This window comes from Lepus europaeus, chromosome 10 (genome assembly GCF_033115175.1).
Source record: "Lepus europaeus isolate LE1 chromosome 10, mLepTim1.pri, whole genome shotgun sequence".
NCBI classification, from domain to species: Eukaryota; Metazoa; Chordata; class Mammalia; order Lagomorpha; family Leporidae; genus Lepus; species Lepus europaeus.
This window is the reverse complement of record NC_084836.1, coordinates 17971653-17986514: the sequence shown is the minus strand read 5'-3', so window position 1 is coordinate 17986514 and position 14862 is coordinate 17971653. Positions and strand designations below refer to the sequence as shown.

General features: G+C 44.0%; 1 protein-coding gene across 1 annotated transcript in view; it reads right to left on the bottom strand.

Annotated features, from left to right (window-relative positions):
* PAH (phenylalanine hydroxylase) overlaps window positions 1–14862 on the bottom strand; it is a 62816-nt gene that overhangs the window by 31495 nt on the left and 16459 nt on the right. The gene's annotated exons all lie outside the window — the stretch shown is intronic.

Below are 14862 nucleotides of genomic sequence, written 5' to 3'. Positions count from 1 at the left end.
GAGTCTCTTCATCCCACAGCCAGTGAGAAACCCACAGCTGAAGCCAGATGGTTTATGGGCTGAACGTGTCTTTCAGGGCCTAAAGAATCTGTGGACTGGTTTCTGAGGCAGCACCGTCAGGGAGGAGACGGGGCCCAAGTCACATGGTCCACGGTGAGAAGCTCTGGCAGACACGGACCCCAGAGGGGACGGACAGCACCCAGATCCCCACAGCTTCCAGGAAAGAAGATACGCTGGGGTGGAACTACCCCAGAGATGAATAGAGATCAGAAAGTACTGGATGTGGGCTCCATGAGGGTATGCTGTAGCTCTAGAGGAAAGGAAGGCACAGGGGAGGAGCTAAGGAATTCATCCTCCAGCTGAGCTGACAGGTGGGGTATCAACAACAAGCCATTGTAATCCATAAGCTGTACTTTGGAAATTTATATTCATTAAATAAAAATTAAAAAAAAAACAGTAAAGACCATCCACAGAATGTCTACTCTCATAGAGTTGCTGTTCCTGAAATACCCCCCCAGATAAGAAAGGTGTTATAGTCCCTATTATACTTATGAGAAACAGGTTCTGGCTGACTAAACAATTGGTTTAGGATCACACAGGGAATGAGAGAGAGGCAGAGCCAGAGGGAAGCCACAGAACTAAGATTAACACAGGGGGGCCTTGAAATGTGCCCAGGGTATCCAATGCTTCCTCTAAATGAGGTTCAGGGGGAAAGATGCTGAACTCGCAATCAGCACCAGGCCAGGCTTAGACATCTAAGCCCTGCCTGCCTACTTACCCTGCCTGCCTCGATCCCTCCTCTGTAAAACTGAACTGACAATGAAAGGAAGGATAGCAAATGGTTTTTTGAAGCCTTACCATGTACCAGGTCCTGCGCTTAGGACTTATGTGGAGTAGCTTCTTTAATCTGAGGACCATATAAGAAGTAAAGGAGAAAGCAGGAAAGGTAGCTTTCCATCTCAGGCCTGTTGACCTCTGATTCTGACCGGCCCACGTGGGACAAGAAAGAACATGTCTGCCATCTAGTGGTAAATAGTGGGAAGTGCCATCCATGTGCTAAACACCACCTTGGGAATTCAACCAAAGCAAGGGGAGCTTATCTCTAGTGGTCATAACAGCCTCTTTGGAGTTTATGTGGATCTGAGGTGCTGAGCTCTCCACTGTCCACGTTAATAATTAAAGCCAACGTAGTGCAATTCTAAATACTTTACCTGTGCAGTGAGTACCACTGGCAGGCATCCCCATATTGCACAACAAGAAACGGAGGCACAGAGCAATGAGAAGGCAGACCCAGATATACACACTGGTAATCAACCGTGGGGTCAGGACTCAGATTCAGATTTGGATCTGGCTGACTCTGTGGTCTGCGGTCCTGACCACCATCCCAACCTGCCGCTCATGGAAAGGCTCTGCCTCATGGGTTACGGCCAGGTCTGGAGCCCAGCAGGCTCCTTGCCATTTCCCACCCAGAGTTTCCCACACCCCAAAAGCATGCACAGTACTCAAAAGTATGCTCCTATGAATGGGAATAACAGATGTTGTGGGAATAGTTCCTTCTACTGCTCACATGGCACCTATGTGCCAGGTACTCTGCTACACACTTCACATGTGCTACCTCCTTCAACCCCCAGAAGCCTCAGAGGGCAGGCATTTTTACCCACTTTACAGTTAAGGAAAGTGAGGAATGGGGAGCATGAGTCAAGGCTGATCTCTCTGGTCCCAGCTGCCGAGACTTTGGGGCCTGGAGGACTCAGCATCATGCTCCATCCACCTCTTTGGACCTGGCTTCCCATTTCATCACCCAAACTCCTCCCCAAGCTCTCCTTTGGCCTTGAGCCCAGCCTTTGTCTTGCTCTGTGAACCTCTGTTGTCACCAGTCACTTAACATAACTCCCTCCAGGTTTATCGAAGTAGCTGTAAATGGCAGGGTTGCTTTCTTTCTTTTGGCTGAATAGCATTCCATTGTGGATGGATGGAAAGAGAGGGAGAGGGAGAGAGAGAAGGAGAAGGAGACGGAGAGGGAGGGAAGGAGGGAGGGAGGGAGGGAGGGAGAGAGAATTTCCTTTATCCATTCATCTACTGATGGACATTTAGGTTGCTTTCATGTCTTGGATGTTGCGAATAATGCTAGGAGCATGGGACTGTATGCATCTCTTCAAAATACTGATTTCATATCCTTTGGATATATATATTAAAGTGGTATTTCTGGATGCTATGGTCATTCTTCTGCTAATTTTTTGAGGACTCACCAACCTGTTTTCCATAATGGGTGGACCATTTTACATTCCCAGCAATAGTGTACAAAGGTTCCCTCTTCTCCACACCCTTGGCAATACTTGCCAACTCTTGTTTTGTTTGTTTGTTTGCTTCGTTTTCATTTTACTTGAAAGGCAGAGAGACAAAGAGAGATCTTCCATCTGCTGTTTTATTTCCAAAATGCCTGCAGTATCTCGGGCTGATTCAGGAGAATGCCAGGAATCTGAAACTAAGTCCAGGTCTGTCATGGGAACACAAGGAACCCCACTAGGGCTGCTTCCCAGGATGTGCATTAGCAGGGAGCTGGAATTGTAAGCAGAGCTGAGACTTGAATCCAGGCACTCCAATTCAGAATGTGGGTGTCCTAAGCAACATCTTTTATTTAAGGATTTATTTTTATTTCCTTGAAAGGTAGACTGACAGAGACAAAGGAGCAATAGAGAAAGAAAGATATCTTCCATCCACTGGTTCATTCCCCAATGACTGTAATGACTGAGACTGGGACAGGATGAAGCCAGGAGCCAGCAACCTGGGACTACATCTGGGTCTCCCACATGAGTAGAAGGGGGTTGGGCCATCATTTGCTGCTTTCCTGGGCACATTGGCAGGGAGTATCTTACTGGTTGCACCAAACACCTGCCCCATCTCTTGTTTTCATACTACTCAAGGGATGCTGTTTAATATGACATCCTCTAGACTCAAGGGAGGAAATTCTGGTGACTTAACCCTGTCTTGTCAAGCTCTATGGGAATCTAGGTTAGTCTGTCCCTAGTCTGGAGCTGGCTTCCTGCCTGTCTCAAGGATAGTCACTCTAGTGACGACTAAGAATCCAGCAACAGAGCCAGGCAGCCTGGACTTGAATCCCTTTCTCTGCACTTATGACCTGTGGAACCCAGGTATCTTTGTCTCTGTATCTTCAGTTTCCAATCTGTGAGGTGGTGATATTTATACTACAAATGACTTAGTTTATAAGAATATGAAGTGAAATGAGTTAATATGTGTGATTTGCTAAGAACTGTGTCAGCCTATGGTAAATACTATCATTGTTCAGCTGTGATATATAGAATAAAGATATTTTCTTATTCTGATGCTGATTCTTCCCTTAGTTCATCATAGTACATGAAACAGAAAGGATTCTAGCAAATCTAAAAAGTCTGTCATTTGTTTTGTTGTATAACTGAGCAAGTCTTTATCTTTCAGAGCCTTATTTTCCTTATCCACAAAATGAATGAAAATGATATTTCCATATTATTGGTGAATTAAATGCTTTAGCAAATGTGACACATATTAGCACAATGACTGACCCACAATAAATGCTTGACCAATATTAACCATTAGGATGACAAGAATTTCACGATGAAGATAGAAATGTTTAAAGCAAGGGAAAAGAGGAAGGAAAGAATGGAAGTTGGAATCAGGGAGCAGGTTCTTAGTTCAACTTTGGTATTAACAGGATTTCAAACCTTGGGTCTCAGGTTCCCCTCGGCAACAGAGGGTTGTTGAGTTCATTGGTGGCTGCCATCCCCTTTGGGTTTAATATTCCAAGCCCCATGGAATCCAAAAGACTGGCCAGAGGATGCATGAAAATACAACTCCGTTTCAACGTATCAACCTCTTATCTACCCGGAAGTGTAGTCACTACGTTTGTTCAGCTCCCAAAAGCATCATCCCTGCCCTTCACCTTTCTCACCTCGCTGAGAAACAACACTCTACTCACAAACTGAAGCTTGTTGGCCTCACTGGCACTCAGAGCTGTTATGGCCATCTCCCAGCCAAACACCAGAGGGCAGCAGAACCAGCACAATTCCAACTCTGGGCAACTGTTTTCCTTTTCCAAAGCGAAGACACTAATTGGACCCTAATGTTTAGTTCAGATCTCTTGATGACAGGGTTGGAGGAGGGGCTAGCAAATTGGAAAGAGTTGCAAAGACCCAAAGAATTCAAGTCAAAGAGACAAAGATGAAGTGCCCATCAAGCCCCAAGTCTTTGATCTCAGGACCTTGTCACAGAAGCTGTGAGGGCCCTCAAGGTAGCACTTTAAAACTGTGGGGTACTCACCTGAGTCCATGGGCTTCTGGTGTTTGCACCCCATCATGACCCAGAAAAGCCCAAACCGCAACCAGGCTGGTGATCTTAATCACATAGACTATATCCAACCTTACTCTGGTATTTCATGACTTTGAGATTTTGTTCAAATTACTTAACCTCTGTTTACCCTGGTTCCCCATCTGCAAAATGGCTATAATGATATGCCTTTCCAAAGGATTATGAGAGAATGAAAATGAACTCACGTGAATGGTGCTTACAACAGGGCTTGGCACACAGCAAGTGCTTTGAGAGTCATCAGTAGTGTCATCATCAGCACTATCACTATCGCTATCATCATCATCGTCAATGTCATTTTCATTACAGAAAGTCAAATGATAAAGGTACTCATTTCCTCCAGGCAGTAGCCCAGGAACAACCTGGAATGTATTCCCACTTCCTCCCCAGGCACCAATTGAGGTCAAGGTCTTTATCGCATCTGAGATAGAAGGAGGACCTGGGTTGAGTCTAATGATTAAGAGAAGGAATTTTCCAGCCATCACATTGGTAAGCAAGGATGAGGCGTAAGGAAAGAGGACTCAGGAGAGGGAAGTTATAGGTTCTCAGGAGTGCAGGGAGCAAAGAGAAGAGGCAGCACCCTTCCGGCTGTGCAGCATCCTGCAGGAAGCAGTGTGAGGATCCCGGGAGTGAAAGGTAGGGACCTCACAGAAAAGCACCAAAGTCACATCAAGCCTTCAGTGCTTTTATTGACACCTACTGCTGCATAAATGGTGTGCACACCCTGGACTGGAAGCCAGCAGGCTTGAGCTCAAGTCTCATCTCTCATATCCACAAACTATGAGAAGCTGAAAAATTACTTGATTCTTGAGTTTTTGGTTCTTCACTTGTGAAATGGGAGAGGCAATGGAATCCTCACCTGCCTCCTTGTTTGGGGTGGGAAATACTTGACCCATTGCAGGTGGATCTGTCATGTGTTGTAGCTTTAAGAACTCACAACAAACCTTTGGAATCTTGCCTAACTAAGCAAATATGGTCACACACAGCAGAGTCCATACCTATGTCCCAAACCTCTTCCAATTTTTACCAACCAAACATTTACAACTACCTGTTTTCCTTTAGAGATATGTTTTCTTGAGAGCTCATTCTGCACCAGAGACTGTGCTTAGTGCTCTACTTCTATTGTCTCTTTTGATGCTCAAGGCAGACTTAAGAGGTGGGCATTTTTATTTCTGTTCACTGGTGAAAAAACTGAGGCTCAAAGAGATGCAGCAAATGGCTGTGGATCCCTGAGCTAGCTGAGATGAAATCACAATTCTGCAGCCTGGGCAATCCATCATCAAACCACATGGCTTAGAATAAATGGGAAGCGGGGGTTCCTTTATTTTAGACACCTGTTCTCCCACCTGGAGTGGATAAGGAGGTACCAAGTTAAGGGTCTCAGGAGGCTTTAGGAGGGTCCCTAGGACAGCCTGGGTCCCACCCCACACCCTGTGCAACCCAAACCTCCCTGGATTTAGGGGTTGTAACATTTGAACATTCTCCTTCATGCATCATTCCTCTTCTTCCATGAATGGCGCAAGTCCCTCTCCTCACCCGGGTCTCATAATGCTGGGAATAGAGACTGACCCCAGTGACCCAAGCCTCTGTTTTGAAAAGTTAAATCAGATTAGCTCATTAATGACCTTGCCAAATACCTCAGCGGTGGCCGGCCTCTGTGAGCCCCTCAACAGGCTGCTGGGCCTGTGGTTAATGAATGACTGGGGCAGGCTGGCACAACAGAGGCCCTCTGTGAAGCCAGAGGCACCAGAGGAGCTGGGTGGGGGGGGTGGGGGGGTGGATCATTAATAAATATTGATTTGGCTCCAAAGGAAGCAGCCCATTGGAGAGCTGGCTCCGGACACCCACGTTGTGGTCCCATTAAATTGGGGTCAACTGCTCAGCCAGGAGGCTGAATGGCGGCTACTGGCCCAAGAGTACTCCAAAGCATAAGGCCCACAGGCCTGGCTGGAGCCTGCTTCCTGGCCAGAGCCTGCTTCCTGGCCAGTGGGTCAGAGCACGCCCATTAAATTTGCAGCATTTTAAGGTGCAGGCTAAGTCCAATCTATCCCCCTCCCTCCATCAGATGTTCATCAGCCCCAGGGTTTAGCCAACAAGGCACCCAGGCTTGCCTCCAGTCTGTCTCCAGAAGAGCAATAAATCCTCCATTTCTTGTGCTCAAAATAGAAGGGCTCCCCCCTTCCTCCCAGACTCCCGGACGTCTCCTCTGAGGCAATGACCTCCAGCCCTGCAGAGAAGCAATTGCAGTGTTGAGCTCAAGGGCTCCTGCAAAGAGAGAAGGGGTGGCTTGCTAGCATCCTGCAAGACGAGGAGTTTGGAGGATTTTATGTTCCTTTTCAAGGAGCTTCTACTGTCTTTACGAAGAAAAAATGCACTTAAGTATGATCCTGGCAAGAATGTGTAGGTCAAGGGCTGGCTCTTGGAATCAAGCTGTGCCCCTCCACCTCCTAGACAGTTGTCAGGAGTGGTGGGTTCCGGGCAACACATCTGTTCTCTATTTTCATGTACTAAAATGAGATCCTAGAACCCCATAAATGAAAGGAGCCTAGAACATGGAATAGAGTCAATTGATAATAGAAGAAATATTGAATAGATAGATAGAATGAGTGAAGGAAGATGAATAAAATTATGAATAATAATGGCCTGTAGAATTAATTATTAAAACCATCCACATAAACTGAAACTACCTTCCCAATATCCCATTTAAGAACTCACATGTCCCATAAATGTAATTGTTGACATAATGCTCACTACATTTCCAAATGTGCAATTTTGTCTTGGGAAGGCTCACACCACAGTGATATGGTGATTTTCCACTCACACCTAGAATTATGCTAAACTTACATGGGGCCAAATAGAATACATCTGACACCTGTTACATTCCTTACATCTTGCTTATTTCACTCTAAGAGGCTTACCCTGGCCCTTCTCCCCTTCCCTTCATCAAATGAACCCCAGATTGGAAGCAGTGAACCTATTAAGTATACTCTTGAGTGTAGAGTAGACTATTAAGAATACTCTTGAATATATTAGAATGCTGTACTTTCCTATCAGTGCCACATATCACACCATGTAGCAGTGGCCTACCAGGTTATAGAATCCATCAGGATGGGCATCATGTCTGTCTTTTTCACTACTGTGTCCTATTTTGTGACACTGAATATATGCTCAATCACCTTTGGTGGCATGAATGAATGACCCACTGAATTATGGAACAAATGTGAATGAAAGAGAAGAAGGTGGCAAAAATGACTCCATTTTTTGAGAAATAGCAGTAAGAGAAGAAAAAAACCCTAATAGCAGAGTTTTAAAAAGTTTAATTTATAAAATGCTAAGGAATGAGAGAATTCCTGAGGAGATTTCTGTCAAATGCTACAGAAATGTCAAGAAGAATGAAAACAGCAAGAATGACATTATTATAATTCCCTCCATGAGCCATAGTAGGTGGCAGAGTGGGTCTTAGTTCCATTTTACAGATAAAGGGGAAGCAAATGTGGTCACCTAGCCAGTAGGAGGTCAGAAGGGATTCAAACCTAGGTAACAGTGTACAAAGAATCCAGAAGCTGGCTCTTGACCCTCTAAGTTCCTTGCTCTTTCTGAGTCAGTGTGAAGTTCTTTCAATCCAGCATGAATGGTAAGTTGACCTCCAGTTATAATCATTTCATATGCTTTTATTACCTCCTCCCATTGAGGAAACACATTCTCCCACAGAGAAAAGGTATTCTCAGTCTAACTCCCTGTAACTTTCACAGTCTTCTGGATCTACATAAATAGCATCTCATGATGGCTTTTCTTTGTCAAAGATCTGGAATTTTAGGATTCCAGACTTGTTCAGCCATAAGATTCACTGGGTTTCCTTACAGAAGACTCAAGTATAAGTCTACTAGCAATATTTTACATGGATCCTACATGCCAGGCACTTATGCAAATTTTATTATATAATCTACACAACCACATTTGTACCCAGATAGCTTCAGTTTACAAATGTGTAGGAGACTTACAGAGAACAAACAAGTTAGCCAAACTGCTACAGCCTAGGAACTGAACTGGAACAATGAAGACTACAAAATCTATGCTGTCTTTCAACTTCACCTCTGTCTTGTTTCCTAATACTGAAAATAAGAACAATGTTAACTGCTGGCACTATCTGAGTTGGCTATTGCAAGGCTCAAATGAGACAACCTAAGGGGAAAAAATTTTGAAAACACTGTATTTGGCGCATAAATGAGGGATTTCCTCTGAGAATGAGAGCCTGCCTGTAATTTTACGATCTTCCTTAGTGTGAAGCTCTGTGGTCTGGCCAACTGCATGAGCTTCAGAAGTAGTATTCGCTCAGCTCTCTCCTTGCCAATGACTCAAAGCCTTCCCTGACGACTGCAGAGAGCAAACCAGATGGCATCACCTAGAGATTCTATGTCCAGCTCCTGGATTGGTGTCATCTCCCACTCCTCGGTTGAAGACAGGGATCTTTTCATCTTAATGAGACAGTCTACTGAAATAGAAGACACTTCCAGAGCCTCTAGGACTCAGGGCTACATCCAGCAAACCTCCAGATAGACTGGGAAAAAAAGGGTGTTTTACAAGTACAAGCCTGAAAATACCTGGTTTCCTGAGGACCCAGTGCCACCATCACCTATAGGCATGGCCATAAGAGGCACACACAGGACACAGTGAAATGCATGGGGATAAGTTTATAATTGGTGCAGAGTCATGGAAAGGCAGCAACACAATAGACAAGTGGAGGGAGAGAGAGAGAGAGATAAAGGCAGGTGGTGGGAATGGGAAGAAACTTCAAACTATTTGGATTCTCCTTTCAGCTCTAAACATTCTCTTTAAAGATTCTTAACTCTGGGAATCATAGCCTCTTTGAAAAATCTTCTTTCCTAAAATTATGCATATGCATGCATGTGTACCATTTTTCCTCACAATACCAGGAGGCTTTTCAGAGCCCTCTACCTCTATGGAATCTGATACTCCCCTCCAAACCCAACTGATTTGAAACAGCAGCCTTACTCAGTACAGCTCTTCAGGGCAGCAATATTGAAACAGGAAAGAGAAAACTCTTGGAGCAGAGTGTCAAGATGGAAGGAATAAGTATAATAATGTTGCTTTTGTCTTCTCATAATAATTATGTATCCCAGCTAGATAGATAGAAACATAGAAAGGTAGGTGGATAGGTATATAGAGAGACAGATAGATAATTGGCATATGGATAGTTAGATAGGTACATGATTGACAGGTAGAAGATGGTGGTGATGATGATGATGGTGATGACGATGAAGAAGAAGATAAATAGAGGCTGTTGTTTATAGAAAACAGTTGCATTAGCAGCTTCTGAACAGACAACTTTCTCCAAAAGGTGATACTCCTAGACTTCCTTCTACCCAAGACATTGTGTCCATCTGCTTCTCCTGGCTACAATCTGTCTTCATGTAGGCATTTTCCATTCCCCATTGAATACAATGTCATGCAGGGCACTCAAAGGAAAAGGTAAAAGGATTAGTAGACTGATCGATGGATGATATTAATGCTCTTTTATGTTGGCTTGAAGAAGGATTTGAGGTCATCAGGAGAGAGGGTGGAAGGAGAATAGACCTCAAGTATTCAAAAGACTCTCTGGATTAAAATCCTATTAAACTCACATCAGCTTCTCCGGGAGGCATTTGAGAAGGTTGGGGTTTCTTTAACATGTCACCATAATTAACCTCCCCTTAAGCTGTTTTGGGTGGGGAACTTTAGCAATTAAGAAACTGAAAAAGTTTCATTTTCTATCACCCACATGGCTTTCTGAATGGCTTAGAAACTAGAGTGGAAAGTGATTTAGCTTAATTTATTTGAGGGGTTCAGATCCCTCACTTGAACCTGCTGTCAGACTCACCCCTGAGATCTGAGCCTCTTATTAAAAGGGGCATTTTGTCCAGAGAAAGAATCAAAGGTTCAAATCTACTCTGATGCTTTTCTTCCTCTGATCATCCTCCCACTGAGCCTTACAGAAAGAGTAACTCTGCATGGAGCCAGTTGTTTCCCCTAAAACAATCTGCTTCTGGGCCCAGACTCCACTAAAACGACTACAGAAATGCAAAGAGCTCATCCTTCTTGCCAGGTGCAAGGTCATGCCATTTTAGCATCAGCTGCATCCTTAGCAGTTATTTGGGTTATAAGTAAGTTAAGGTCAAGTGTGAGCAGGGCATCCAGGATAAGAACAGGGTGACAAAACACCCAAAGAAGTAAGTCATGAAACATGGGATGTTTTAAAGGGCTAGTCTCAGATGTTTTTCCACCATTAGGTAAAATATCATCCCAACTTCAAATGTCAACTCTGCCACTTTAAGCAGTGAGCTGAAAAGCCCCACTAGGGAATTGATCTTGTGCTACGGTCAGCCTGTGTAAACCCAACAGTGATTACGAGATAACTGCATGAAAAAGATACTTTTTGCTTTTACATTTGCTGCATTCTTAAACAGTGGAAGAGAGGCCAAATTCCATCCATGGCAACACCTGTTCCTCTACTGTATTCACTTGGTTTTCTCATCACCTTGTCAGACTATGCTTTTCTCCAGAGCAGGCAGTTCAACCCCTCTGTCTCCAGCTCGTAGCACAGCACCCAGCACAGAGCAGCACTCAGCACATTCTTGCCACATTCTGCCTATGACCACACAGAATTCACCCTCTGCCTTAAGGCAAGTCATAGCCTCTGTTTCCACAATTAAAAATTAAGGCAGCTGTAAGGCTGCATGACCTCTGAGGTCATTTTCAGTTCTCGGAATCTCTGAAGAAGCAGTTGTGTGCAGGCTGGCTTTCTGTGGCTCCAGTGCGCCTGGCAGGACTTGCAACAATGATGACAATGGGAGGAACAGGGAATATCACCGAGGCCTTAAACATGTTGTTCTCTGCTGCCAGTGTTTCACTTGGGTGACTTCAATAATCCAATCAGGCGAAGACTCTTTTTTAACAGTTTACAACTGACACATCATTTTTGTACATTTTTATGGGGTACAGCATGATCATTTGATCCATGTGTACAATGTATGATGATAAAATCAAGGCAATTAATTACTTCCATTTGCTCACTCACCACTTCTATGGCTGAGAAACCTTATACTCTTCTAGTTATTTTGAAATATACAATAAATTGTTATAAACTCTAGTCACTCAACTGTGCTACAGGACACCAGAACTATCCTATCTAGCTACATCTTGGTACCTGTTATCCATCCTTTTTCCATCCCCTCCTCCCTCGGTATTAGTAATGGTGATCGCTGTTCTAGCCTCTGCATTTATGAGATCAACTTTTAAGCTTCCACTGAAGGAGTGAGAATGTGCGGTATTTGCTTTTCTGTGGCTGGCTTATTCTATCTACTCAGCAGAATGTCCTCCAGTGCCATCCATGTAGGCAGAGATATTTATTACTCCTGATGGCTTCAGTTGGGAAACTGCAAGGGTCACACCGTGTGATAAGCCCTGGTTCCTGGAGCTGGTCTCCTAACTGGTGCTGTATCCCAGTTAAGGACCTCCTGTCAGAGCCCCCAGTCCAGGCTGCCAGCACTCCAGCTGGTCTACATACATCTTCCTGGATCCCCAAGAGGCCCGCCTGCTTGTCAATTGCTTTGATTTCCTACCCCTGAGCCCCAGCTGGCCTGGTCTCCACCTGCTCCAACCAAACACAGAGCTTGCCCCAGGATCTGGCAGGCCCTTTGTCCCGAGAGCCTGCAGGTCCTGTTGGGAGCAGGTGGCCGGAAAAACAGGACAGGGTAGTCATTAGGGAAGCAGCTTGGGAGGCCGAAGGAAAAAGAAGGCAGATAGCACGGATCCAAGGAGGAATTCTAAGTGCCTGCCCCTAGAGGCCTGAGCCCTTCTGCATTGCTGTCCACTCTCAGCCAGGGCAGAAGCTGGGAGTGGGTTTCCTTGTCTAGGTTATAGCCACAGGAAGATGAGGACAGAAAATTGAGAGACTTCTTAGGAAAGTCTTAGCGATATACCTTTTAGAAAATGGTCCAGTGGCCTGTTCTATGAAGATAATTTTGTCTCATTTTAAAGCATCTCTATTAGAATACTATGTATTATTTTAATTGAAATATAAGAACTGTATACATAAATGGAGTAAGGTGATTTTTTTTTTAAATTTATTTGACAGATAGAGTTAGACAGTGAGAAAGAGAGACAGAGAGAAAGGTCTTCTTTCCATTGGTTCACCCCCAAAATGGCCGCTACGAACGGAGCTACACCGATCTGAAGCTAGGAACCAGGTGCTTCTTCCTGGTCTCCCACGTGGGTGCAGGCGCCCAAGCACTTGGGCCATCCTCCACTGCCTTCTTGGGCCACAGCAGAGAGCTGGACTGGAAGAGGAGCAACCGGGACTAGAACACGGGGTGACGGTGCTGCAGGCAGAGGATTAGCCTAGTGAGCCGCGGCACCGGCCATGGCTGTATCAGTTTTGAGAAATGCATAATATCATGTAGGTACCATTACAATGTCACACAAGAATGGTTTTACCACCCTAAAAATATTCTGTGCTCCAACTGCTCATCCCTTTACTTCTATATCCTTCTTTTGGAAACCATTGGTGTTTTTGTTGTCTCCATAGTTTTTCCTTTACTATTGATATATTTGGAATAAGAGTATGGAATCTTTTAAGACTGGCTTCTTTTACTTAACAGTATGTGTTTAAGTTTCCTCCATGTCTATCTGTGACTTGACAGCTCACTTCTTTCTTATGCTGAATGGTATTCCATTGTATGGATATACCACAGTCTGCTTATCCATTCATCTATAGAAGGACATCTTGGTTGTTGCCAATTTCTGGCTATTATGAGTAAAGCTGTTGTAAACATCCATGGGTGCTTGGGCCCTGCACCCGCATGGGAGACCAGGAGGAAGCACCTGGCTCCTGGCTTCGGATCAGTACTGTGCGCCGGCCGCAACGTGCCGGCCGGCAGCAGCAGCCACATGGGGGGTGAATCAACAGAAAAAGGAAGACCTTTCTCTCTGTCTCTCTCTCTCTCTCACTGTCTAACTCTGCCTGTCAAAAAAAAAAAAAAAGCAAAACAAAAACTGATACAGCCATGATACATAAAGCATGATACAACATATAAACTGTGCACTTAAAAAAATCTACCACACCAATGCAAGAGGTTAATAGGGAAACTTGGATTAGGGATGGGAGATTAAAAAGAAGACATAGGGGAATTCTCTGTGCTTTTTGCACAAGTTTTCTGTAAACATAGTATTTCTCTTAAAAAAGGTCTATTAAAAAAATAGTTCATCTGGATATGCTTTGGGCCCTAAAATGAAATCAATTTATTTGTCTGTATTCTTTTTGGTTAAACACAATCATAACAAAAACCACACACTATAATTTATCTAACCCTATGCTAAATACTGTGCTAAACACTGTTTTTGTACACCTATATTCTCATTTAATCTTCTCAAAAACACTCTGAGAAACAGATTTCAGAGCAGCTATCAGGGGTCTCAGAATAAGAAAGTGGGAGAAGCAGGACTTTAACTGAGCCAAAACCCATGATTATAATTCCTATATTCTGTTGCTCTTTTCCCTTCTAGAGGACAGCTGTGATCATCATATCACTAAATAAATAATAAATCAGAGCCAGTCTTGACAACTCCTGTAGTCATTCCTTTACAAATACATTTGTGTAGAGCATTGTGCTAAACTCCAAAGATGCAAATATAGGTGGGAGAGCCTCTCTGTTCACAAGGACTTCATAATTTCATAGAAAAGGCAGATAAACAAATGAATGGTGACAATGAAAGCCCAGGGAACAAGGAGTCAGGTAATCCCAACTCCAGAATTGGCACATTATGAGATGGACTTGGGGAGATCCCTTGGTTGGAATGGACATAATCAGATATCTTGTCTTAAATTTGCATCAATGTAGAAAGGACCCTGGAGATAAAGATTGAGAGCATGTTTAATTCAGGAATGAAGAAATCTATAAAATTCACAGCAATAGAAAGAGAACTGTTAATAGAAGGAATAGCTATCTTGAGGAAAGGAAATTAACACTTAGGATATTTCTATAATATGCCAGGTACTTACCTAGGTCCCTAATCTATATCTTCTTGCTTAATCCCCCAACAATCTTCCAGGGAGCTACATTTTCAATGTGGTTTATTCCCTCCCACCAAGGGTTCATGGAGGCTGTGATAGTGTGAACTTTGGGAGTGGGGAGGGGGCTTGTTGTTAGATCATTGGAGACACTGCCCTTGGAAGAGATTAAGGTAGATGTCATAGGATATGTGTTGGCTCCCATGAGAGTAAGTTATAAAAGAGTGTGCCTGATCCCTCCCAGTTCCCTGGCTTCCTGTCTTATCATGTAATCCCTTCCTATTGCATGTGCTACTACCATGATTCTATCCACAACGGTGTGATGTAGTCAGGGCTGCCTCACCAGAGTCAGCACCATGTTCCTGGGTCTACAGAACTTTGAGCTAAATAATCTGGTTTTCTTTATAAATTACCAAACCTCAGATGTTTTATTATAG